The sequence below is a fragment of the Phodopus roborovskii genome, unplaced genomic scaffold, assembly GCF_943737965.1.
Source record: "Phodopus roborovskii unplaced genomic scaffold, PHOROB, whole genome shotgun sequence".
NCBI classification, from domain to species: domain Eukaryota; kingdom Metazoa; phylum Chordata; class Mammalia; order Rodentia; family Cricetidae; genus Phodopus; species Phodopus roborovskii.
This window is the reverse complement of record NW_026126549.1, coordinates 2317455-2344970: the sequence shown is the minus strand read 5'-3', so window position 1 is coordinate 2344970 and position 27516 is coordinate 2317455. Positions and strand designations below refer to the sequence as shown.

At 39.6% G+C, this 27516-nt stretch overlaps 1 protein-coding gene across 1 annotated transcript in view; it reads left to right on the top strand.

Annotated features, from left to right (window-relative positions):
* Positions 1-434: 434 nt before the first annotated feature.
* Nr3c1 (nuclear receptor subfamily 3 group C member 1) overlaps positions 435-27516 on the top strand; it is a 121094-nt gene continuing 94012 nt past the window's right edge. The window contains exon 1 of the mRNA XM_051201004.1: positions 435-683. The gene's annotated coding sequence lies outside the window, so the exon portion shown is untranslated. The remainder of the gene's footprint in view (positions 684-27516) is intronic.

The window sequence follows — 27516 nt, the reverse complement described above, 5'->3', positions numbered from 1 at the left end:
CTGGGGTGTGAGTGGGGGTGGAAGAGATTAGTCAAGAAGGGACTAAGAGGAGAAAAAAAGGAGGTGGGTGGACATCTGTGCATTATCTACTCTACAGATCCCTCTTGAGCGTGATGCAGCTCTGGGCTCCAGCCCCGTAGTGATGGTTTCTATTTGGGTCTGATTCAGGCATTATCTGCTGAATCAGTATCTCTAAGCAGAACCAGGAAATTGACCCCAAACGGGAGAGCCACTGTATTAGTCAGGGTCTCTGATGAAAAAGTCAGACCCAGGAGACAGAGTCCTGAGATCTGAAATGTTCTCTTGTGTGCAGTTCTCTGCTTTGTACTCAAAGGAAAGAGCACCAGTGGGAGCTTGCTCATCAAACGTGGTGCGAGTTTAGCTTCTTCTAGAAAAAGCATCCTGCGTCACATCGAAGCCAGATTTGGTTCTTTGCTCTGAGAGCGGTTAGCCCAGTGGAGGGGCTGGCTTCCGTGACAACTGGTGCAAGGACAGGTGCAGTGTGGGTCCCGCAGATATGAACTCTGATAAACAGTGCATGAGCGCCTACTCTGTGCAACAATGGAGAGGAGAGCAGCCCAGCTCCCACCCTCCTGGGGTTCCCATTGCAGCCTGATCATCAGCAGTCTTCCTAGCAAGGGAGACATCTCAGATCCTGCTTCATTAAAGTGTCTGGGAGGAAGGTAAGTGGTACTTCAATTCACATTATACAGCTGGACGGTGTGAGTTCTAATGACGTTAGATGAAGGTCATACAGAGGTCAGAGCATCTAAAAAAAATTATCACAAGATTTCTGATGAGCGCTGAACAGTTTAAACTGAGAAGTGAAGAGGACTTTTTGTGTGGGCTTATCTAAAAAGAAATGTGTTGCTTTGAGTAGTTCAGTTTCATTTATTCAGCAAGTATGTACTGGGTGCTACTGTAGGCAATGCAAGCAGCCAATGGAATAAGGACCGGCAGGACATCAACACATTTGTGTGTGCAGGCGTGTGTGTGTGTGTGTGTGTGTGTGTGTGTGTGTGTGTGTGTGTGTGATGTGGAAAGTACCTGAACAAAACCAAATTATAACAAAGAACTAGAGAAGGCTGGGAGGCTGTTGTGGGGAGAAACTATGGAGCAGAGCTCTGAATAAAGGAGCAGGCTATGTGGATGTCTAGGGACCCACAAAGAACATCAAGTGCAAGGCTGTGGGGTCGGCAGGGGCAGAGGAAGTTTGAAGAGCAGCAATGCAGGCACTGGAGCACAGATGAGACACTCAGACCAGCGAGGGAGCTGGGAGAGGGTTAGCCCTGGTTTTGATACCACATGAAGTGGGTACCACTGATGCTTTTATGTCCAGTACCACTTAAGAGCCTCATGGGATCTCTCTGGCTGGAGGCAAGGCTTAGTGCATCCAGGTGAATTTGCAAGCAGGAGAGTTGTCTAGCTGGGAGGGGGGGTCATCGGAAGGAGAGGTGGGGGTGCTGTTTTGTTTCAATTTTTTGTGAGTTTGTTTCAGTTATCCCTTTCTCACTTTGTGGCATTGAAAAATCATGAAAAAATTATTAGTCATACATGCTGATTGAAATGTGATTTCAAAGCGGTAGACTGCTTTTTTTTTTTTTTCATTTCAGTTCAAACCACCTTCCTAATACCTGAAATGGATATCTCTAAATATGAGCTGTTTAATACAGGGCTGAAAAACAGCAAGCAATCAAATACTTTTCACAGCACATACACCGTAAAATTGGTTCAGGTAGTTGAATTAGCTCATAGAAATTAGTTAATTGTATTTTACTGATCCCCCTTTTTAGAACTGGTAGCAATTCATTCACCTTCTTTAGGCCCATTGTAAATAAGGTTTTCCCTTTCCATTATTTCAACTAATGAATACTTTATTAAAAATCATAATGGTACAAGATTCTATGAGATATGCTTGAGCCAGTTTTGGCAAATCCCCTTGATACCTACACTTTAAAAATACCTATTTTCATGGTTCCATGAATATCACTGGCATCCTCAAGCATCTCCATCAAACAGCAGAGATCCAGTGATGGAAAGAGTGAAGACAGATGGCCAGGGGACTGAACAGGGGTGAAGGGAGGTGGGCAAGCTCCCAGAAAAGATTATTTAGCTGATCTTTAAGTCTTTGGCCAGCTATTTGTTACCCCAGGATACTCATCAGGGGCAAGGTCTTTCTTGGGCTTGGCTTTATTCAACCTGCACAAGCTAAATAAGATTATATTTACATTTCCTGCTGGCTCACCATTTACTGCATGAGAAATGAATACATGAGGACCTCCCATCCTCCACGTGTTTGTGATGTCTGTCTCCCTCCAAATGATGCATTGAATGAAACTGTGGATCTAGAGGCCAAATGGCTCGAGGCTTATTAATAATGGCATGAGTCATTTGTGCCACCTTTGAGCTATACTATTAACATATTCCAGGAAGTTCCCTGTCACCCTTCAGTGGCCTTTCACAATTAACCTTTCTACTAAGGCATAGTGGACCCAAGGTCTACTCCTCCTCTAACAGAAACTAATTCCGGCTACTGTCAGCCATTTGTCATCTTCAGTGAATTTCCCTATCACACGTCTGCCATTATAGCTCACATGGGAGAAAGGAAAGACTAAATTGCACAAGAGATGCCATGGTCAAGTGATGACAGATGGGGAGGCTCCCCAGAGCAGGAGCCTCCAAACTGTCCACAGTGAACACTAGTCCTGGTGTTTCTTAACTCTAAGAAAAATTAAGTCCTTTCAGGACAGACCTCGGAATTGTTATAATCAGTAGCCATTACTTCAAGAAAAGCTTTGAACCCATGGAGAACCATATGCTTTTAATAACTTCTGGCCTGAGCTGTTTACATAATCTCTTCCAAAACACCTCACACTTTGCCAGTTATGGGTGCCCCTGCATCACCTCAGCCTCTAATGAATTCTTTTCCCTTAAGTATTTCTGGAAATGCCCAGTGGTGCTAACATGTGGCCAGAAATAATACCCCTGAGTGTTCTCACCAAAGTAGAAGTCCATGGGCCCGAGCTCACATGCTTCCACTAAGACAGCACTCATGACTAGAAGTCTGTTCCCATCCTTGACGCCACCATGGTCACTGGTACCAGGAAGTCCTACAGGACCCGAGCTGGTGAATTCAGAATGCCAGCTGACTGTCTAAGCTAGAGCCTCACATCACCTCCCTGCTCAGCAGAGTAAGACAGAGCACATGCTGCTGCCCTCAGGAGGCAAGTGTGCTCAGCCTCAGGTGCTCTGGTCGCCTATGGCAGGCCCTTCCTTAAATGTTCCCACTCCTACTTGTGCACTATGGCTGGATGCCAGGTTTCAACCCTGTTCCACTTGTCTTTGCTGATTTTAACTATTACTCAAAGCTAAGTCTCATTCCTGGAGGGGCCACTCTGAAGAGTTGTGTGAACCCTGAAGTGTCACTATTTCATATAAGTCATTATTCTTCCAAATCATACACACTGTACCCTCTCCCAAGGCTGCAGAGTCAACCCTTTCTCAAATGCTCCCAGGGTAGCTGGGTCCAGACGAGCTCTAGTCTCAGGCTGGAGACTGTCATCCTGTCTTCTGCTGGTATCAGCCTTTCTTTCTGGAATTGCACTGTCACTTTAGATCTTCTCCATGGTGTGCTCCTTTCCACCAGTCATCCACCTGGGAGCACACCAGGTTTTGCTACAATGATTTGCAATTTGTCAGTGAAGAGAATTCCAGTCTTTCCCTGGAGGGTCCTAAGCCCTGTTGGAAAGCAGATATAAATGGCAGACCTGGGCAGACCTAACCTCACTTTGCTCTCTAGAATCTCTCAAGCCATAGTTCCTGGCTGGTTCTGACATACTCTCATCCTAAACCTTGTTTCCCCCTCTTCTTTCCTGAAGGGACCAAACAGCACACTTTATAAAAACATCAAATGTCCTCCTCCTCTCTCTGTGGATCTTAGTTTCTGTTCCAAGTGCTGTGATAAAATAGCCTGGCAAAAGTGACTTGGAAAGGCTTGTTTGGCTCATAGTTCCTGGTAGTCCATCACAGTGGGGAAGTCAACACAACCATAACCAAGAACAGAGAACAGCGATGAATGTATACAGTACTCAGTCCCCATTCTTCACTTAAACAGTCCAAGATCCCCTGCCCAGGGAATGGCCTTATCCACAATTAAGACAGGTCTCCCCATAACTATTGATGTCATCAAGATAATCCCCCAAAGACACGCCCAGCAACCCCTCCCCCCAAGTGATCCAGTTCCCCTCAGCTTGACCATTAACACTAACCATCACACCTCCTCACATCTTTGTGAAAGAAAGCTGATGAATGAGTCAAGACACACAGCTGATGGTGATGGCTAACTGGGAACTGCTATTCAAAACCAAAGGCTAATGAGATGACTCAGCATGTAAAGTTGCTTGCCACCAAGCCTGATGGCTCAACTGTCCTTTGGTTGATAGTAAGATTGTCTCCAATACTTATTATTATTGTATTTCCTTCTCTTTCCTTAAGACATATTCTCAGGAGAAAGAGAGTGCATGTAAGTGATCCACAGATATAATACATGTGCAGTCCTGGGCATCCTTGATAGTGTGTCCTGATTAACACTCAATAAGTTCCAGAATCATGGATGCTCCATTGCAAAAAAGTTGCATACAATTCTTTTTCACCTCTTGTTTGCAACAGGAAGAGCAGAGAGACACAATCCCTGATAGTCTTCTGCCTTACAAATGTTCCGTAACATTGGCAAATTGCTTAACTTTTTCATGCCTCAATTTACTTGTCTGGAAAATGAGGGTTCTCTGACCTATTTAATAAACTGTAAACTTCTATCCAAGGTTCTAAGCTTAACCATATGCTGCAAATATATTACTAAGGCAAAGTAATTGGTGCTCTGTTGTCAGAGCTGCTGCTTAATTCACTCATTATTCATTATTGCACACCTTAGGCAATTGCATCACTTCTCTTTGCCTTCGTTTTCCCATGCACAACACAGATGACACATGCTTCCCTCCTTGGAGAACATTCGAAAGGGCAGTGCTTCATGTGAGTAGCCCGTGTCAGCTGCAATTATCACCATTACTTATGATTAAGAAGTGGATTGGGGTACAAGATCAAATGGTTGAGAGTCACCAGCTTCCTATGGCATATTCTGTAAACACTGTGGTAAGAGAAGTGTCTGCAATTTATAGGTGTAAGAACAATCAAAAATACGAAAGTCACCTTAACCAAAATACCAAATCAAAGTAGGGGAGCCAGTGTTTTGCAAAGCGTGTGCCCCGAAGTCATAAGCCTTGCAAGAATGCGTTCCAAGGATGTTTGATGGGCATGGGTGTATGACAGCCAGGACAGTTAAGGCATTGAGGGCTTCTGAACCCCACCCCCATACACATAGATTTTATTTTATAGAAAAAATTCTTAGATGATGAAAAAAGTCATTCCTTCTTGGACCCTCAACCAGACCTCATTCCCCAGGTTTCATTAAATGTTACCATGTGCTCACACTGAGGGCCATATGGTTTCTGTCTGTATTGCCTAGCTCTGCCATCGCAATGTGAAAGCAGCCACCTGAGATACATAAACATAGGGACGTGCTATGTTCTGATAAAACTTTAAAAACTTGACCATGGTTTGCCAACTCCTGGATGACAGCACAGTAAGCCAAGGGAGGGTTGTACAGGGAGTTGAAAGACAGACAGGAACCTATCAGGGACACCCTGGGATCCCAGCCTTACTTCAGCTTTACCCCAGGAGCAGGAAGAAGTCTGTGAAGCATCTTTTAGAAACAGGTGTGACACCATGCGGTAAACACAGCTCTGGCGATCGGCCCTGCAGCTTTCACTAAGTGACCACAGAGACCCTTTAGACCCTTCCTTTGTAGCATCTCCTCCTAAAGTTTATGAGATGACATCTTTAAGGAAGGACCAGCCTGCAGGAGCTTCTCAGAGTGACATTTGTAACTTAGTGACCTTGCCATGGCTGTGCCTTTCAACCACAGCTTAGCAGGAGCAGGAACCCCAATCTGTCAACACACTATCCTTATTCCTGCCAGACTTATACTCCAAGTTCAAGGGACTCACATCCTAGGTTAAAAGACCAATTTACTAATTCTCTCTTTATTTTATAATTAGTGTGTGGGGCTTCATTGTGACATTTCATATATGGACAGATATAGATGTACATCATTGCACTTTGAACAGAAATGCCAATGTGAGCAGTCCATTTTCTTATCTATAACATAAATGACAGCCATAGAGAAACAGTAACCATGGTTAATAGTTAGCATTATTAATTGTTCTACCAAGCATGGTATAAATCCATTTATTTGGTTACTTTGTTTAAAATTTAAAATAAGTTTATTAAGTGGAAAGTGTAGCTAAATCCACTTCATATAGAAAGCAGGAGATTATGTAACAGGAACACAAAGCCAGTGAGTGGCAGAGATAAGAGATGGACCCATATGGTGTAAGCCCAAGTCTGGCATTTAACCAGCATAGCACAGCATCTCACAAGAAGAAACTTAATCAGTGGGGAGAAGGCAGGTAAATCCCTCTCTAATGTCTTGAGAACATAACCTGATACATCCATGTCTGCAAAGAATGGTATGCTGGCAGATCATCAGCTCTTAATGTTCTTGGATTGCAATGCCATCCACCTCCATACTAACCATAGGATTCTCCCTAGCAGAGGCATTCACAGACAGCTGGCTATATGGCTCTGTGGTAAAGGACTTGTCCAGTATGCACAAGACCATGCACATCTAGCACTGCATGGGAACAAAAAGAGGAAGTCCCAAATTCTATAATCTCTCATCAGTATGTGGTCATTTAGTTTGGCTTGATGCACTAGAAAAGTGGTTCTCAGCCTCTCTATTGCTATGATGCTTTGACACAGTTCCTCATGTTGTGGTGCTCCCCCAAACATAAAATTATTTTGTTGCTTTTTCATAACTATAAACATATAATGAGTAGGATATCTGATATGTGACCCCTGTAAAAAGTCATCTGACCCTCAAAGGGATTGTATCCCACAAGTTGAGAACCACTGAATTAGAGCAACGCTTTGTCCCTGCACACTAGGTCAGAACATCATTCCTTTCCATGGATCTAGAGCATCTATTGTATGAATCACAATTGTTTTCTCATTCATCAGCTGACAGACATTTAAGTTATAACCCTTTGACTAATAGGAATAATGCTATTGTGAACATTCAAGTATAATGTGTTTCCTAGAAATGTATAACATCACTCAAGAGACTTTTTTTATATTTTTCTTTAAATACTTTTGAAAATTTTCTATGTGAGTGCTGTGTGTCATTTCCACCTCTCCCTGTCTCCCTACCAATTCTTTCTCCATCCTTCCATTCTAAATTAATGACTTCTTTAATTATTATTACATACATACATACTGTGCTGGCTAGTCTTATATCAGCTTGACACAAACTAGAGTTATCTGAACCTCAATTGAGAAAATGCCTCCATTTTCTCAATTAATGATTAATGGAGGAGAACCCAGTCCATAGTGGGTGGTGCCTCTCCTGCTGGTAGCCCTAGGTTCTACAAGAAAGCCTAGGTTCTATAAGTGAGCAAACATGTAAGCAGCACCCCTCCATGGCCTCTGCACCAGCTCCTGCCTCCAGGTTTCTGCCCTTCTTGAGTTCCTGGCCTGATTTTCTTCTATGATGAACAGTAAGTCACATAAACCCTTTCCTCCCCAACTTGCTTTTTGGTCATGGTGTTTTTGTCACAGCAATAGAAACCCTAAGCCACATGCATACAACTTGCTGAGTTCATTTAGTGTTGCTTGTATGTTTGTGTGTTTAGGGCTGACTACTTGGGATTGAATAACCGATCAGGGGCCTTGTCCCTGGAGAAGACTGATGCTCCCCCTCTCACCAGCCATTCATTCACTGTAGCATGGTGGGGGCACGTGAGAGTCATTGCATCCATGCTGCCACGTCGACTGGTATTTGTCATTGTGCAGATCTCATTTGAGCAACCATATTGTTGAGATTTCAAGGATGCAGATGTCCTGCAAAGTATTAAAGATGCTAGATCACAGTAGATGCCTTGGTCCCCTGGGCTCTTATCATCTTTCCGCCCCCCTTTTCCATGGTGTTCCCTAAAACTTCGGTGGAGAAGTTATGTTATAGATGTGCCAAAGGGACTGGAGTCCCATTATCAGTTGTTCTCTGTATTTTGACCAGTTTCAGATTTCTGAAATACTCTCCATCTGCTGCTGCTGCAAAAAAAAAAAAAAAAAATAGATTTTTTTTAAATGGGGGTGAGAACCTTGCTTATTTGTGAATATAACAATACATATTTAGAATGCAGTTAGAAATCACAATGGCCAGCAAAGTGGCAGTAATAGATCATCCTCTAGGGTCCATGACCTCACCAGCCACGGATAGTTGGATAGGTTTATAGTACCAGACATGAATTTACTCCCATGAGCAGCCATTGAGTTCAAATAAACAGCTGTTGGTTTCCCTAACTTATAAGTGCCAATATTATAGCCTTGGGAAACCACTATTGTTGTGGCTCGTTGGCTTTACAACTAGGAAGGTTTGCAGCTTGCATAGTACCTTCTTATACTATGAGAGCTAGTCCTCAGGGAAGAGGCTTCCAGGTCAGATACAACTCAATTCCTCCAAGTCATGTTTATGAAAATGTGTCTTCAGTAAAGGTTTACCTTCAAGTTCTGGGAAGCAACAAATGACAGTGGCGGCGACACATATTGTTTTGGGGAGTCTCTTGGACTCCTCAGGGAACTTTTTAAAATCATACAGCAATTCTAGGTTTAACTTTTTGAGGAACCTGGCAATCTGTTTTCCATAAGACTGAATCATTTTGCCACTCTATTATCACTGTGGGAGAATGCCTTTTTCTCCACATCCTCACCAAAACATGCTCCTGTTCTAAAACTATTCCTAGCCTAGAGGTATAGAGTAATATCTCTTGAATCCATTCATAGCTAATAAGGTTGAGCATCTTCTAACATCTTTTATGTGTTTATTCATTTGTATGTCTTCTTTAGACAACTCTATGCAAGTCATTTGCTCTTTTAAAATATATGTTGTCCTTTTATTGTAGCAGTTCTTTATCTCTAACAGGTCTAGACTATCAGATACACAATGTTCAATAGTTTTCCCCTTCTATTGGTCAATGTTTTATGATCTTCATGATTTCTATAAAAAAGGAAAAAATTTTTGATTTTGATAAAATTGAGTTTGGCTATTGATTTTTTTTTTTTTTGACTGTGCTTTGGGTATCCCATCTAACCATTGAATGATCAAGGCACAGAGACTTACCTGTATGTTTTCTCTTAAGAATTTTATACTTTATATTCACTTAAGTCTGCAATCCACTTTGAGGTTTTTTTAACATTTTATTTTGCATATATCTGTCCTGTTCTCAGCACCATTTGTTGAGAAAAGTTGGATGTCTTAGCATTTTTGTCAAAAATAAGTTGAGCCAAGATATATATTTCTGAACTATGAATTCTGTCCTATCTTCTAAATGCCTGTTCTTATGCCACACTGTTTTGATCCATGTGGCTTTGTAGTAAGTTTTAAAATTGGTAATGTGAATTCTCCAATATTTTCCTTAAAATTTGTTCTGTTGTTTTTTATTTAATAGCATCTTAAGACATTACGCTAAAAATGAAGCTTCATCTTAATAAAGGAAGGCAATGTGAGGAACAGAGACCTCTGCTAAGTGTATAGTATTTTATTTAGTGGAATGGGTTGGTTTCTTCTCTCTTTTAACTCTGGAGGCCAAAATAGCTTCTCTTTCATAGCTGTTTTACAAATGAGGATGGGACGATGAGACAGTTAAATGATTTGGTCAAGGTAGTCAAGAGCTTCTGCAGACTGGTCTCTTGGGCACATTCTTAGAGTATAAGTCTCAGTGCCTCGCTAAAGATTCCTGGACTCAGCCCTTAGGTTTGAGGCAGAGCTTGTAAAGCTGAACTTTAAACAAACTCTCAGATGATTTGAATAGAAATCAGTGTTTAAAGGATGGCCATGCATTGTAGCATAAAAGTTCAAAGCAAAGCAATGATAGCCTTGAAGTGATAGTGGCATGCTTGGGGGAAAGTGCTAGGGACATGAGAAGGAAAGAAGGAAAGAAGGAAAACTCAGAGCTAACAAAGAGGTAGGGCTGACCATCAGTGACCATTACCTTGACCTTCCTAGCCTTACCTGTGACCATATCATAAGCCCTGTGGGAACATGTTTTTCTTCCTAGTACATATCACACCTACAGTTTAGGAGAGTATGAGAGTCCTATGGTCAAGTCAATTATCCCTCAAATAAGAATGACTCAAAAGAGTGACAGCTGATACTGTTCTAAGTCAGAGCTGCTTACATTTTTCCCATTTCACACCACCTGAGGGATGTAAATTATGTTTACAGATCAAACATTTGTAGACATGAAATCATAAAAAATTACAGTTCTCTGTATACATATAATTTTGTAATTTATTTTAAAAGCACATTTGAATGTTAATGAGATGCATGTGCTTATTTTTACATAAGTAATTCCATCTTAACTGAATGTTTGACTCTATTAGCTGTAGAGCATCTTCAAAAAATTTCAGAGCCTATCAATATTTGCATTTTATAATCATTGGTCCTGGGAGTGTTGCTTTGCATAAAGTATGTTTAACTCCATGACTACAATTGTTGGAAAGTCTGTCCTAATTCCAACCTGAAGCCCGTTCAATCCTTTCCGTGAAATTCAAGCAAATAACTCAAATAGCAAGTTTACGAACCAAGTATACAGAATACAGCCCTAAATTATACTAGTTGGATCTTTACATACTTAGAAATTATGGTAGGAAAATATTAAAAGTCTTTGCTTTCTCTAATGAGATGATTATGCTTCTGTAAGAAGTGAAAACTTGGACAATAAAAACAATCTAATAGGCTCAAATCTGTGGTCAGGATGTTGTAAGTAGTGTTGTTGGCTGCAGAAAAGTCACATGATGCAACGTGGGTGGGTGCTGGGAGAAACACCAGGAGGCATTACAAACTTAATTTTGAATTTTCCGTCTTTGAGCATTCGGGAATCTTTGACTCTTGCCAAATTTTCATGACCTCACAATCAGTTCCGGGACTGTGTAAAGGGTTGAGACACAGGTTAGGAAGCTGAGGTGTAAGTGTTCTACGCTGGGGAACAGACTGGACCCTGACTATTGCTCTGGGGCAGGCATTCTGCCTTTCTATTTTACCAGTAATGCGATGGGAGGCACTCAGACGATGAGAAACGTGTGAGGTCATATAGCAACAAGACCCAAACCCAGGCAGCCTCATCCCAGAGCTAGCTGCTTAGCCACTGTGTTGTTTCTAGAAGAAACACAACAAAGACTGAGGGATGAGACTTATTAATACTGCAACTTAGAAAAGCTACTTGAAGCTAATACTCTTAAAAAGAGACAAAAGGGTAGACACCTGTGAGCTATCCTGATACTGACCCAGCTATGGCCAAAGAGTTAGAAAAACTTTGAGAGCTCAAAGTTAACTGGTTCCTTCCTCTCCAAAACCGGCCATTTGCATCTGTGTGGTGATGGAGACTAGCCAGAGCTGTCAAAACTTCTCTACTTCCTGAGGGAAAATGAACTCAAACTAGGGGCAAGTGAATGCCTTTGGAGGTGAATGTCATTAAAAATCACATTGTAGCTGGGAGGACAACAGCTCATTGGTCGAGCCCCGACTTACCGTGTGCAAGGCCCGGAGTTCAATTCCAGCACAATATATACATTTCATCCTGTTAGCCATGTGTTAGGAAAATGATTTTTCCTGAGGTGGGGAGGTGGCTCAGGGGATAAGAGTGTATGCTGTGTGAACATGAGGACCCGAGCTTGAATCCTTGAACCATGTAAAAAGCACCTGTAACTCCAGCACTGTGGGCAACACAGACAAGAGGGCCACTGAGACTGCTGAACTCTGTCCTAGATCCAGTTCAACGAGATACTGTAGTCTCCGTCTACGAGATACTGTAGTCTCCGTCTGTATTAGCCCCACATTGTGGTGCCACTCTGTGGTAACCGCCTACGTGGGGCTTCGGTCAGATCCTGCCAACTTGTCTAGTTCATACCTGAGAGGGGGAGTGTGAATTGAGAAAACACGGGGAAAGATTCCAAGGAAAGGAGAGACACAGAGTAGAATCAGAAGGGCAATCCAGTGAATACTGAACACCAAAAGTTTATTCTTCAACATTCTTAAATACCCCAACCAAAAAGGAGGAAATGGCAAAAGACTTCTTTATCTATGTACAAGGAAGAAACAAATTTTCTTCCTTAATTCTCCAAGCATTTGGTAACCACGCCTTAGACTAAATCCCTCATTATCTGGCATTGAAGTTTAAGAATAACCACACCTCAGACCTAGCAGTCTCTTATTATTTAGATAAGACACCCTTGACTAAGACCAAACATCCTACAGTAGCTGTGCCTTAGACCTTTAGGTCTTATGACCTTAACCTTGGAAGATTAAGGATAGTTTTGAACTCTCTGACATTAAGTCAAGATGAATTGAAGCCATTAACCCAGTCTCAAAGGAATAGGTAGTCATAGAGTAGGAAACTGCATGCACAGTTGCCTGCACCAACACACACACACACACACACACACACACACACACACACACACACACCATTATTTTGACAAGACCATTTGAATGAATATGGCAAAAATCTCTAGAGAACTCTCTTTTCCAAAGGAGATGGTAAAAATGTGTAAAATGCCCAAAGAAAATTCTTTTGTGGGCAAATGAGGAATCATTCTTGTTGATTCTTGTTTCTTGTTGATTGTTGAAAAATAAGTAGTGAACAGGTTATATCTAGGGCAGGACTTGATCTCAGCACGGGCTGGCACTTGGATAATTCTTTGCTGTAATGAACCACCCTGTGCATTATGGGACACTTATCAGCATTCCTAGTGTATGAGTCATTTTTCTATCTCTGTGATGAAACTCCATGATGGACTGAAAGCAACTTGGAGAGGAAAGGGTTTACATTCAGACTGATGCAAAAGCAAAGAGTCATTTATTGTTTAATGAATTAACTGTCTTTAACTCAGGCCCTTTGTCTTTCATCATGGCAGATGGTGGAAGAAGGACTCGGAGAAACCTTGAGGCAGGGAACTTATTGGGCAGTGTAAGGGGAGTGTCTAGGGGTATGCAACAGTCTCAGGGTTGGTACACTTTCAGGCTTGGACAACCTGTCCTGTGTTGATCGGTCAACTGGTTGTTATGGTCTATAGGCCCTCCCAGGGCTGTTGCTATACTCTGCACATCACTGTTGTGCCACTTTTACCGTAAAGCACACCCAGAGCTGTAAAGCACATCCAGAGTCCTGCCAGCAAACTTCTGATTGGTTCCTTGCCACAAGGAGGGTATCTGGCCTCCTAGTGACTAGGGCAGGGCCAGCTGAGTTAGAGGCCTACATGTCTTTCTGCAGCCTGTCATGGCTGCTAAAGCAGGGGCCTGGTCCCTTCAAGACCACATTCCATGACTGAGGGAAGTTAGGACAAGAATCCAGGGCAGGACCTTGGAGGCAGGAACTGAAGCAGGAGCCATGAAGGAGTGCTGCTCACTGTCTTGCTCCTCCTCTTTCTCCTGCTTTCTCACATAACCTGAGGCCCCCTCTCCAGGATTGGTACCACATCGATCAGTAGCTAAGAAAATGACCCACAAGCTTGGCTACATGTGAATCTTATTTAGGATACATTTTCTCAAATGTGGTTCCCTACTTTTCTCAGATAATTCTAGCTGTGTCAACTTGGCACACACACGAGCACACACACACACACACACACACACACAAGACAAGCAGCAAACACTACCTGCTAAGTCATCTTGCTGGCCTTTTTTCCCCTTTCTGTTTTCTTTCTTTTTTAACCCATAGTGCTTCAAGTACTTGAGTGTTATTAAATATGTTTAGGGGCTAGAGAAATAGTCCAGTTGCTAAGAGTTCTTGCTACTCTTGTGGAGAATCCAGGTTAAGTTAACAGAACCCACATGCCAGCTCACAGCTGCAGTAATTCAGTTCCAGGGGATCTGATACCATCTTCTCTGTGGATATTTGCACAAATATGGTGCACAGATACAAGCAAGAACTTGAGAGACAGAGAGAGTGAGAGAGAGAAATGTTAAAAAAATAACAAAATGTAACCTGATGATGGTGGCACTGACTTTTTTAATCCCAGCATGCAGAAGGAAAAGGCAGAAGAATCTCTGAGTTTGAGGCTAGCCTGGCCTACAGAGCAAGTTCCAGGATGGCCAGTGCCACACAGAGAAACCCTGTGTCAAAAATAATAATACCAACAACAGCAATCTGTGGTATCAGTTTATAAATATGTCCTTGTCCCTGGAAGAAAGGAAGCAAACTACAGGTTTGGTGAAAACAAACTAGTAATACTACCTACCATTAATTTAACAAGTTAATGCTAAGTGTCCCGCTAACAGCAGTATGCACAATTTCAATGTCTGGTCACATCAGCCTGAAAGGGAATCCAGACCTTATGTGTGTTATAACTGATGAGGAAGCTGAGGTACCTAGAAGGTTATACCCTAAGGAGCAGGGAGAGCCTGGGCCTTTCTAGTTTTACCTCACCCAAGTCAGTGCCATTGGTACTATTCTATCCCTCAGCATGAGCTTTCCTCCCTTCAGCTTCAGATTGTGGTTGTGGGTCCCCATCCACCAGGGAATGTTCATCTCATTAATATCATCTGTCTTCATCCTCCCATCCAATGGCTCCTACCACAGCTGTTGTCATTAGCTCCCCCTCTCTTTGTTTCTCTGACCTTTCTATTCTGAGAGAGTCTCAAGAACAGGGGAATATTTTACTTACCTTAATCTTCATTGTCTTCATAGAGGCAAACAATAGCAACTCATGGGATGCTAGTCAAAGCTTAGTAGCCATAGGTAGAAAGAGGAGCATCATTACAGTTGGTCCTTTGTATCCATGAGTTCTGAATCATGAACACAACTCATCACAGACCAGAAGTTCTCAGGGAAAATATTGGTGTTTTGGATCATGGGAGATTGCTTAGTTGGTAAAGTGCTTGCTTCCTAAGCGTGGGGAAGCATCAGTTTAATTCCCAGAACCCATGAAAAATTGCTGAGCATGCAGCCTGTAATCCCAGCTCTGGAGAGAAAGTAACAAGAGGCTCTCTGGAACACGCTAGCCAACTAGTCTAGCAGAATTGGTTGTTCCGGTTCAGTGCAAGACCCTTTCTCAAAAAATAAAACAATAAGGAAGACAATGTTGACCTCCACATATGTGCATGCACACACTCACCTGTGCAAACTTGAACACATATATACACATACACACACAAAGAAAAAGAAAGCACCAGTACCAAACGTATTTCTTGTTGTTATTCCTTAAGCAGTGGGCTGTAACAACCATTCACACAGTGTTCCCATTGAGTTTCATAGTAGTAATTTATAAAATGGACTTGAACATTTGTAGATTCTGGGATGCATAGAGTGCCCCAAAGCCCATCTCCTGAGGATACAGGAGAGCAATACCTCTAGATGGGTTAAGAGCAACGAGGAAGGAAAATCCAGGGACCTAAGCAGCACAGAAAAGGAAAATGTCATACAAGGAAATGTGATTTATGATTGTGCAGTTGAGGGGAGAGGTGGAAGGGCACAGAGCCCTGTCTTGAAGTCCAGTGCAGGGTCTGCTCCACTGTGCAAACTTTGATCTTGCAGTTAAAGGGTGTTTTTTTTAGGGCACTGATAAAAGTAAACAAGTTGAGTTTGTAGATTAACAGATCCCTGGCAATAAATTCATACTATGCAAACAGTGATGTCTAAAGATATATCCTTATGTACTCTGTGTGAACTACTTCACCAGGAATTAGAATGTTTCTATGCTCAATTTGGGTCTTTAGCAAGTCAGTGAGACTTAAGACAAATCATTCCACTTCCCTATGCTTTTATTTCTTTTAGCTGTAGGATTCTGTTGGCTAAAGAACACATGATCAGCTTGTGTGCTTTTAAATATCTGTCTTTATTTGACCATGCTCAGTTGGATTGTGAAATCTATAGTCCCAGGTTTCATAATGATCAAACTGCAGAAATACATAACTTGTGCAGCTTACAGACTTACAGCACTCTGTAGTTGTGATAGACCTAGTAAATCACATAGGGAAAATCCAATTCCCAGCCAGTGCCTGAATTTCTTTTACAGAATTCTCAGCAGGTACTCAGTAGCCTCATGTGAAGGAAGTTTATGTCATGTGCATGTATTCTTTATTTGGGGTATGTGGTACTTGCTTCACATTTTGTAGGAATAACAGTTACTTCATTCTGCATTGCTTCATGCCAGGAACTGCTAAAGGCTTTGTAGGGAATATCTTATTTATTCTGTACAAGTATCCTTTAAAGCAAATACTCCTACTATATTATCCCTCAGATAAGGAAACAAAAACCCAGAGAAGTTAAATGTTTTGTCAAGGATACATGTCTACTAAGATACATAGTGCGAAGTCTACTTCAGATTGAGTTGAAGCTATTCATAAACAAAAAAAATGTTGAATGATTACAACTACCTTATCACCCATACCATACGTTTCTGTTACAAATATAAAGAAATGTAAAGTTTATGTAAACAAAATATGTTTGCATAAAGACTGCAGATAGAATTAAACTGAGGTATTGATTTTCCTATCAGTAGAGCTTTCAGGTTTGGTTTAAGGTAAACAAATGTTAATATTTTATTATATAATTCCAGTAGATCATATCTACAGATAAAGTGCAAGTTAATGCATTGTCAAGTCTTCTGTAAACAAAGAAATAAAATATAATCTTGGAAAGATACACAAAGCAGAGTAATAACTTAAGGGTTTACACTGAAGCTAAACAATCCATTGGTATGGATCACCACGGTATTGTTTCTCCTTTTTCTTTTGAAACATACCCCTAATGGAGAAGCATTCCCTATATTATCTCTTTTTAAAAGTGGAACTTTGAGGCAAATGTAGCCATAATCAGAAAATTAACTTCAGAGTGAAAGCTGCACCGTGCATATGTTCTAAATAAAGGAGTTTACCCACCTCACCCAATTAATCATTAAGAGGAAATTCTAGTATAATTTGAAGTCATTTTAGAGATCCAGCAACCTTTTAACTACCTCTCTGAGACAGAGGGAGTGGCATTCATGTGTTCTACACAATTGGTGCTGCAACCAGAGTTCTCTTAGAGGCAAGAAGAAAAAATATATATGAAGGAAGAAAAAGAAAAGAGGAGGAGGGAAAAAGGAAAGGAAGACAAGGGGAGACATATTTTTCTTACTTATTGAAGTATGTAGCTGTCAAGTTCAGAGCAATCTAGACTCAGGATATGGATATTCACAATAGAGAATGAGGATCTCATCTCCAGATTTCCCTTTCTTCTCTCCTTTCTCCCCTACCTTATTTCAATGGTGTCTCTAAGTGGTAGTCTCCAGCTGTTCCGAGCTTGCACACTATCTTTTGTTTTTATTTTTGTAACGTTTGGATTTTTTTAAAGATAAGTTTCTAAGTAGTCCCAGAATGTCTAGAAGAAAAGGTTCATTTGCCCCTCCCCTCCCCCTCCTGCCCCTTGCTTGTCTCTCCTCTAATGTCCTGAGATGCCCAGTCTGTCTCACATACAAGGGGAGGGATGGTTTTAATACCACTAACACATGGAGTAAAGTTATGATACTTTGCAGTGAACATTTCAGATCTGATGTCAAATGGGGAAAGTAGAGTCTTGCAGGAAAGCAACAGCATCCCACCATTTGGCCATGGTACCCCAATAGATTGGTTTGTTCAGCAGAATCATTGTACTGTTTCTAAAGGACCCCTTGTGGGTTTCTTTTTCCGAGATCAGTAAACTAATCTTTTTGAACTTATTTTTAACATAAGGATGTATCCAGCAAAGGCATGACAAAACAGACACATTGATGTCCAGGTATAGCTTGTTCTATATAGCCATGCACAGCTCTTCTAACTGGATCTTTCAAGATTACCCAAAAGATAAAGAGTATAAAAAAAATAAGCTGAAATGAACAAGGATTTCTACCAGTGTAGCACACTAGGTACTTAGTCATTATGTGAGCCACCACGTCCCAGTTCTTTACTATAAAAGTATTTGTATAATGATGTAAAAGTATAAATACAAGGATGTTCATCTTAGCATGGCTTACAATAGTGAAAAATTGTAAATAGTTTAAATATGCAGTACTATTGCATTATAATTTACAGTTACCTAGACAATATGGCATAAAAACCCCAAGACATTTAATGAAGTTTTTTTTTAAAAAAACATGCAATAAACCCCCATTTTTATTTAAGAGAAAAACAGGCTAATCAGGTAAACATTCTTGCCAGGCAAACCTGGTGATCTGAGATCAATGCTTCAAATCCACCCACAAAATACAGAAGGAAAGAACCATTTCACAGAGTTTACACACACACACACACACACACACACACACACACACACACACCATATTCATACATCTACACCTACACTTACACATTATACACATACAACAATACTTTTTAATTATTAAAAAAAAACTGTGGATGTTACAAGCACTTTCATGCCAGCCTAGTCCCACAGCCTTGCCAGTCCCAAAATAACACACAGAGACACCGTATTAATTATGAAACTGTTGGCCAATTACTAACATTTCTTATTGGCTGGCTCTATCTTAAATATTAACCCATAATCACTAATATATGTATTTCTAAATGATCTTATCTTACCAAGAATGACAGACTTGGGTTCTCTTTTCCTGAGATCACAATGTAACTCCTACATTTCCCAGAATCCTCCACTTCTCCTAGTCCAACCTATCTTGCTTTCCTATAGGTCAACAGTGCTTTATTCATTAAGCAATAATAGAAAACATATTTACAGAATGACATCTCCCATCATATCGAGTTATACATGCATGAACCCATGACTAGACAAAGAAGAAAAAAAAAAAAAAAACAGGCTTAAGGGAGTACTAACTCTTTTTTTTTTCTTTTTCTTTCTTTCTTTCTTTTTTTTTTTTTTTTGTTGTTGTTCTTGTTGTTTTGTTTTGTTTTGTTTTTGATACTGGGTTTCTCTGTATTGCTTTGGAGCCTGCCCTGGGACTTGCTTTGTAGACCAGGCTGGCCTCAAACTCACAGAGATCCGCCTGCCTTAGCCTCGTGAGTGCTGGGATAAAAGTCTGTGGCACCAATGACTGGCAGACTCTTACACACTAATTATAACTGGAAAATAGGACTATGGGGGTTGGGAATTTAAGCATCATTCCCCCATATATGTCTGGAATCATATGTTTGTACCATTTTCTAGTACCTATTACTTTAAAAAAAATTCAAGACAGAAATGGTATCACAGTGCATCCTTCTAATGTCACAAACACAAAGGTAATCATTTTGTTTGGGTGTCCTCCAAGAAGGGCTTTTGACAGTTGTTACATTCACAACTCATACTGTCAACCCTGGTTTCCATATCCTCCACAGATCAAGTCCAGGAAGAACTTGCAGCCTTGTTGTGTGTCATTTCTAATAAAGAAGGCCAACTTATAAAGCAGATATGATCTACTAATACAGCTGCCAGCACAGAATAGCTATTCAGTCGTCTATCTTCCCCCACATGTAATTTATTCTCCTACCACTCCAAGAGAGTATTTGAGCCATTTCATAACAAAGGTAATTTATACAGGTAGATGATAGATAGATAGATAGATAGATAGATAGATAGATAGATAGATAGATAGATAACAGCATATAAATAACCTCGTAGGAGGAATATAACTGAGTCCCTATCCACTAATCACGAGAGACTGAGTCTGGTGAACAGAAATACATGTGATGAACTCACACTGAGAGGTAAAATAGAAAAGGAAAATTAGGACCAAAGAAAGAAGAATAAAAATATGCTGGACATCATTCAATAACTATTTGCTGATGATAATTATAGGGATGGAAAACCCATCAAGCCTATGGAGCTAAAATTAATCAGCAAGTATTCACAGACTGCCTCCTGCTTCTATTACTGGTTCTGGCTTCCTGCCTGTCTAGTGCCAGGGCTGGAGACATTTGCATGGCATTCAGCTTGTCAAGACAGAAAGCAGAATGGGCAGACAGAAGCTCACAGCAGCACCCTCATGTTTGTTGAAACTATAGTCAATCAAGACAAATTCCTCCTGTAGAAGTCTATAGAGCTAGCTTAAAACACCACTACATCACTTGAAAAGAGTCTAGTTAAATGGAGGCATTCTTTCCCTAAAGCAATAGTCAATTCATTTGTGTACTATCTGAAATTTCAAAGTGCAAATGAACATTTGATTCCTATTAAGGTCAGGAAGTGAAACCAATAGCACGTGTAACAACTCTACTTAGTTTTCAGGGTTCTTTCCAATGTAACAAACATTTTAGGTAAAATATCGTGTAATGTTTATGTAACTGTTAAATTTTGGTAAAAAAAAAAAAACAATATCTACAAAGTTAGACATCTGCTGCTTTCTGCATACCCAGCGTCCATTTTATTTCCACCTTAAAAGCCCCAGTAATTATGAGACACCTCTCTCTGTTTCTGTCTCTGTCCTCTCCCTCCTCTCTTCTTCTTCCCTCTCTCTCACTAGCTCCTTAGGCATTAGTACCTGATTTAGGGTTTGCCATGCAGAATTCACATGCTGTATATCCCTTGGTCTCAGTTATTGGTTCATCTGGCCCATCTAAAGCAATACAGCCTCTTTCAGCAAGAAGACAAGGGAGATCATTGCCAGAGAGGAGAACTTGTCACTACCGTAGGACATATTAATATAGCTGTTACCATCCACCAGGTAGAAAAACCTTTCCCAAGAATAAAACCAAAGTAGGGAAATTAAAACTAAGAGATAGGATTCAGGATCATTTGACATGTTATGAGCCCTTGGCCCACATCTAGCTGTGCCTGAATGTGAACTTTAAGTAAACCAACAAACTTGCTTTAACAGTTGGATGTCTTTCTTGTAAATGTATTTTTAAAGCACCCTCGTTGAATAATAAATGGTAATCTTCTATCATGAGTGCCTCTCCTTGAGAAATAGCTAAGACACTTCAATGAGATTCATCACTCAAATCAGTGATATCGGCAGACAACACTACCTGCATTCTGTATTCACACCAGCTCTTCTACCTCTGATACTCAGGTGACTTCTTGATGTACATCATAGTGCCCATGTAGCTACTGCCACATTTCTACAAGTCCACCGTGTGGGATAAAGACTTGTCACTATCTACCTCCATTTCCCCTAGAATGGGAATTCTACCACAATATTTTTAATTGATGGAAATATAACAATTGAACCCATAATAATTTTTATGTCCCTGCATCCTTAAGCTGAGGTTTAACACTTAATAACTGCTACTTTGTTTAAGATATATACAGTTGCAAAAATGAATATAAGCATAGATGGCAGAGGAAATTAGCTGAGAAAACCCCTATTAGATTAGTTGAAAAGAAATTTAATTATGCATTGTTGAAGAGTAAACCTTGGTCTAATATGCCATAGAAAAGTAACTCTACCACCCTGCTTATTAGACAGTCTACTAATATCCTGTTATCCATTCAAGCCACCTATAAAGTATCAGAAAGTATCAGAAAACTGAAGTAAACAAATAAACAAAGTGTCAGCCCTTGGTAGTAATAACTGTGGCTCTTTCTCAGGCCATTATGGTCTTAAGGTGGGTGATTGAGGAGAGTCAGTTCTTTTGTGAAACACATACTAATGTTTAAAATACCACAAAATTAATAAATTTTCTTACATAATGCTAAATAAAGACAACTTGTAATGCGGAATGTAGTTTAGTTATCATGAATGATACTCTGGTCTCTCTTTAGATGGTATAAATCTTTCACGTCTTAGTTATCATGAATGAACCAGATGTAAGTTTGCTGTGAGGTAATACAACCACATAACTTATGACATGGCTTGTTGGTTGTCTTGTGGCATAGTTAAGAAAAACTGGGAATAAAGTCAAGTAATTTAAAAAGGTGCAGCACTGTCTGTGTTCCAGGGAGACTGAGACTTTACAATTCAAACAGGCCAATGCTAGAGAACAACCTACCATATAATGGAGATGGGATCGAGGGCATAAGAGTGAACTAATAATTCCTCTATACATGCAGAAATGAATGAATTTCTAGATGAGAAGGAAAATGTCTGAGTATGTGAATCCTAGTTTTGGCACATTGAGCTTCCCCTTCCTACCCATATGTTGAGACAACTGGACAACTAAGAAACAAACCTTAGTCATGAGTTTCAGAGGCATTCTGAAACCCTAGAACTTCCTATATCTCTTTCTTATTGCAGCCCTCCTTTGAACTCCTTTTCTACACTATCCACCATTGACCTTTCTTGGACTTTGATTGACAGTACCCCTACTCCCCAGCATAAAATGTTCCTCTACATCTGTCTTTTTTTTCTTAAAAATAAGATTTTTAACAATATATTTTAATTATGGTTTCCCCTATCCCCAATCCTCTGAGTTCCTCCCCATTTCTGTTGCTACCCAGATGTTTCATCTCTTCTCTTTCTCTCTCTTTTTTTTAAACCAAGATAGGCTTTCTCTTTGAATCCCTGGCTGTCCCAGAACTCACTCTGTAGACCAGGCTGGTCTACAGACCTCACAGAGGTCAATCTGCCTCTGCCTTTGTAGTGCTGGGATTAAAGGTATATACCACCATTGCCCAGCCAGATGTTTCTTTCTTTGCAATGACTGTGTTGTCATCTTTTCATCTTCCAAGCATTCTAATCTGTTCTTTCACTTCCATTTAAGTGAGAAAGGGAAATCTGTTTATATCAATTCATTGATGCAAAGGACATATGTCATACATAAATAAAATAAGACATACAATACTCTTTATGAGTAACTTCCATACAGCCAACTGATTTTCAAAGAATGATTTCAATAATCTTTCCCTGGCTTGTGTTGAGCCTATGGTTCAATACAAATTCTTTGGTAAAAGTCAGACTAAAAATAAATATTTGATTAATATTCAGTCCAACAAAACAGATACTGCCAAACTTCTATCCTGATTGTTGGCTGGTATTTTTGTACTGGTGAGTGTGCTAATAATGAAGGGACAAAGATATATATTGAGACCAAAATCCATTAGTGCTTATAAACCAGATAATAGTTCTCAAGTACTAAATAAATATTTATTCATAAAAACATAATTGAAATTTCATCTTCATTTTCAAAATGCCACCTAGCACTGAAGTCTGGATATCAACAAAACACATAAAGATCTGGCTTAGAGTATTTCCAAATTCTATGCTGAAAAAACTTCACCATGGTTGATTTCAAACTACCAAAATAACACTTTTGAATGCCGAGGCTATGCTGTAACACACCAGAAGATGTCCATTATACTACAAACATATCAAATAACAATGAAATAAAAAGTAAATCACTCCCGAGCATTCATTAACATTGCTGTTAAAATGTTTAGTTGTAAGGTTAGAAATTACTTTTACTAATGACCATGATTAGTTACTAACAAAATCTTCAAACAGTTAACAGGCAGCTTTTACAAGCTTGTACAGCTAGCTTCTACCACAAGATTTAGTTGCCCTGTGTTAAAACTTACCTAAAATTGTGTTGCCCTTTGCACTGTTTATCTGGGACATGAATGAAGAGGGGTAAAGACAATTGGTACTTTTGTTGTAACTTTCTGATAATGTAAAAATTATACTTTTCCTCTTCTCTGAATAATTTTTGAAGTTTAACATCTCCTGCTTCCTGTGAGATATATGGGTAGAAAATACCTTTTGCTACACACTGAAAGGCTAAATGACTGGCCCAAACCCATTCAAGTGTGGAGACTGTGAGTTAAGTTTCAAAACAAGAGGATAGAAAAAAATTCATATTGATGCTATTTTATAAAATATAGCAAATGTCCCTGGTAGCATTTTTGAATGAGATATGAAGAACTTACAGAGTCTGCTCTCATTAGAAGTCTACACCTGCCTGTCCATGTGTTAAACAGCCCACTTACATGTGCCTCTTTTAACACCAGTGCTTAAATCTATATTAAAACCCTTAAATACACTTCAGCTTTGCTATAAAAAATAAAGTATGTATAAATCCAACCTCCAATTTAGCTTCAAGTAAAATAAATATATACATAACCTAAATAAGTAAGTGAAGTGTGAGAGCTGAAATGGAAGCAAAGCCTCTGAAAACTGAGCTGAACAGTACCACCAACAAATGAGGCAACCTGAAACATTGTCTACTAAGGGAGCATGGGACAGAAGAGATTAAATCAGAAGAGGAAGAAAGCTAATGACATAATGGCCAGCCACAAATGCCACAAATGAAAAACAATGTATGTATAATTGTTGCAATTATTCTGTGTGTGTTAGCTCTAATGTCTCCAAACATTTAAAACATTAGATTTCTGCTTATAGCAACATGTATCTAATTTATCAGCTGATGTTTTACCTCCCCTTTAATCCCTTATTTCTTCAACCAAGTTCTGCTAATATAGAGGACAGCCACAAACACTTTATACACAGGAACAGAAGCTTGTATTTTAAGTTGCTTATGATGAAAGCAAAAAGGCGAAATAAAAATGGGAAAGGAAAGATGCAAACATGTAGCATTTAACAGTTCCTATGTTAGTTGCAATAAGGAAAAGAAACCCATGTCAAAGTATAACTGATTCTGATCAAGTGTTTGATATATTCATTTGTATAACAAACATATCACTTGCAAATGGAAATATTAAAGCATACAAAAGCAGGTTAGCTGAGTTTCCCTTGAACTACTCACCTGTAATACCCAAATAATTTGTTTCCAAAGTAAAGATACTAAAGAAGCATTTAGTTGCTATAACTTCAGGAAATATTTCAAAGTAAGTTTGACAGACTACAAGAAAAGTTGTGTTGGCTTACCATATAGTTACTGTTTTCAAAACTACTCAGTAACAAAAACAAAAAGTTGGTTTCAGTTTACAATTAACATCACATGTTTAAGAGGATGGGTAAAGAAACAAATAAAAGGAAAGGAAACAGAGCCATAAAAAGGATGGAAGCTACAAGGAAAATAAGTTTTGAAAAATTGTCCTTTGGTAAAGGAAAATGTGTACTAGCCTATAGTATAAGTGGGCTATGAGAAGTCTTTTCTTGAATGATCTTTTCCCAAAGAAAGTTAGTCAGTTCATCTCAATAAATGCAGGCTATCTCGTCTACTGGTGTCCAGGCAGTGGTGAACATAGAGCCAAGGTTACACTATACATTTGTCCTGCCACCAGTTGAGTTATCTATAGTCTCTTGTGCTTTTCTCCTCAAAGTTGTTTTCACATTAAGGATGAAATAGGAGTATGAAAAGAAGTAATTCTTCTATGTGATCTAAATGGAAAGATGCTATAACCAATTTCAGTCAAGTAATATGGGTAGAAGATACTTCAAAAGACTGGGGTGGAGCAAGAGGAAAGAATCGTGAACAAGTAGAAATCATGTCTTTAATTTCTTTCTCCAGTTTTAAGAACTAGGGAAAATTGAAATTAAAATGACTAATATTTGTTAATGGTAACTGAGCCCTTAATATGTCTCATGAATTAATATATCATATATACATACATATAACTTGTTTAATCTTTGTAATTTAAGTCACTACTATTTTATTCCCATTTTACAAATGGCTAAAACTAAGGTATTGTGAGTTGAGAGCTTTTTCATTTTTCAAGATTGTAGACCCCTATATAGAGACTGGCTTTAGTCCCAATACACTGCAGGAATAGACCGCATAGGGAAGACAACATGGAACTCATAACATTTTAGACCTTCATCCTAAGGTGAGGCAACTAAATGTTGAGTGATGGGTTTCAGGTCTTAGAAAATAAAAACACTTGCAAGTTATCAGATTTTATGATTCTCTTGCTTTCAATGTTAAATAAATAACTTTTCCAAGTTTAAATACAAGACTAATCAAACTGCTAGAAGGTTTTGCCTTCTATAAAGGGACAGATAGCAAAACAGAACTTGGAACCTTCATATCACTGTAATCGTCACTGTATATGCTGCAGCAGAAACTTCATATTGATTGATGTCTTTTGAGGGGATCATCTGGCTCTGTGGCTTAGATTACTCCATTGAGAATGAAGATAAGACAGTAAACAGAAACAAAAAACCCAAATAATCTCGAATAATATACCAATTGATGTATAAATGCTTTCCCTCCTCTCTCTCTCTCTCTCTCTCTCTCTCTTTCTCTCTGTCCTATGTGTGTGAGTGAGTGAGAGAGAGAGAGAGAGAGAGAGAGAGTTGGGGGGGTTGTCTTTGTGGGATCACATGGAAGCCAGTGGAGGATCTTGGGTGTTCTGCTCTATCACTTTCTTATTCCCATAAAACAGAGTCTCTCACTGTATCTGGAGCTTAGCTAGAGACCAGTAAGCCCCAGTGATTTTCCCGTCTCTGTCCCACAAGCCCACTCCACCCAATACCTGTGTGGCATTGCAGGTGCCAGACTTCTAATGTGGATTCTCAGGACTTGTTTGAGCAGAAAGTATTATTACTTTCTGAGCAATCTCCGCAGCCCAAATGCTATAGTAATGTAAATGGTAATTTGGTTGCAGCTTGGGCTTATTAATATTTTGCTTTAGAATATGACATTCAATACATATTCATCAGTTCACTCAATTAACACACTGGAGATATAGCACTAAACAGGAAAGACTTGGTCTCTTCCAGGCTTATATTTCAGCTAGGATTAAGAATAAACAAATGTGTGCACAGCAAATGTACTGTCATTTTAACATGTTATCAAACTGTGCAGGGTACTATAAGAACATAATTGGCCTAATTGTTTATGGGTACAGTGTGCTAGGAAGTTAAAATCCATGGAAATAAGCATGAGGATCCTGAGTAAAGTCCATGAACTTTTTATTAGATCGTTTAGCCAACTTAACATGAAATTATACCCAGTTGACTAATTGACTCAATGTTACTATTATAACTCTGTAAAATATTATTTGAAGCCTGTTACATATGGGCCTCTGTTTCTGGGACATAACATAATGAAAAAGCTAGGTAAGGTCTGTGTTGGATAAAAAATTGGGCCCAATCCATTGAGGGGAAAGTAGGCTGAACAAGGGGTGAGAAGCAAGCCAGTAAGGAGCACTCCTCCAAGGCCTCTGCTCCAACTCCTGTCTTCGGGTTTCTGACCTGCTTGAGTTCTGTCCTCACTGCTTTTCATAATGAACGTTTTATGGATCTGTGAGTGAAAGAAATCCTTTATTCCTCAAGTTGCTTTTGGTCATCATGTTTCATCGTAGCAATAATTACCCTAAGACAACTAGCAGAACACTTTCCTAGTATGTGGGAGGCCCCAAATTTGAGCCCTAGCACTTCCCAAGAAGTAAAATACATAGTATCTATTTCATTCAAAACTTCCAGTCAAACTGGGCAGAAGTCAATGACTGTGAAGAAAAACTCATGAGTATTTTATTAATTATTGATATTTTAAATATACTTTTAAATAAATATGGCAGATTAAAGCCTGAGATGTTT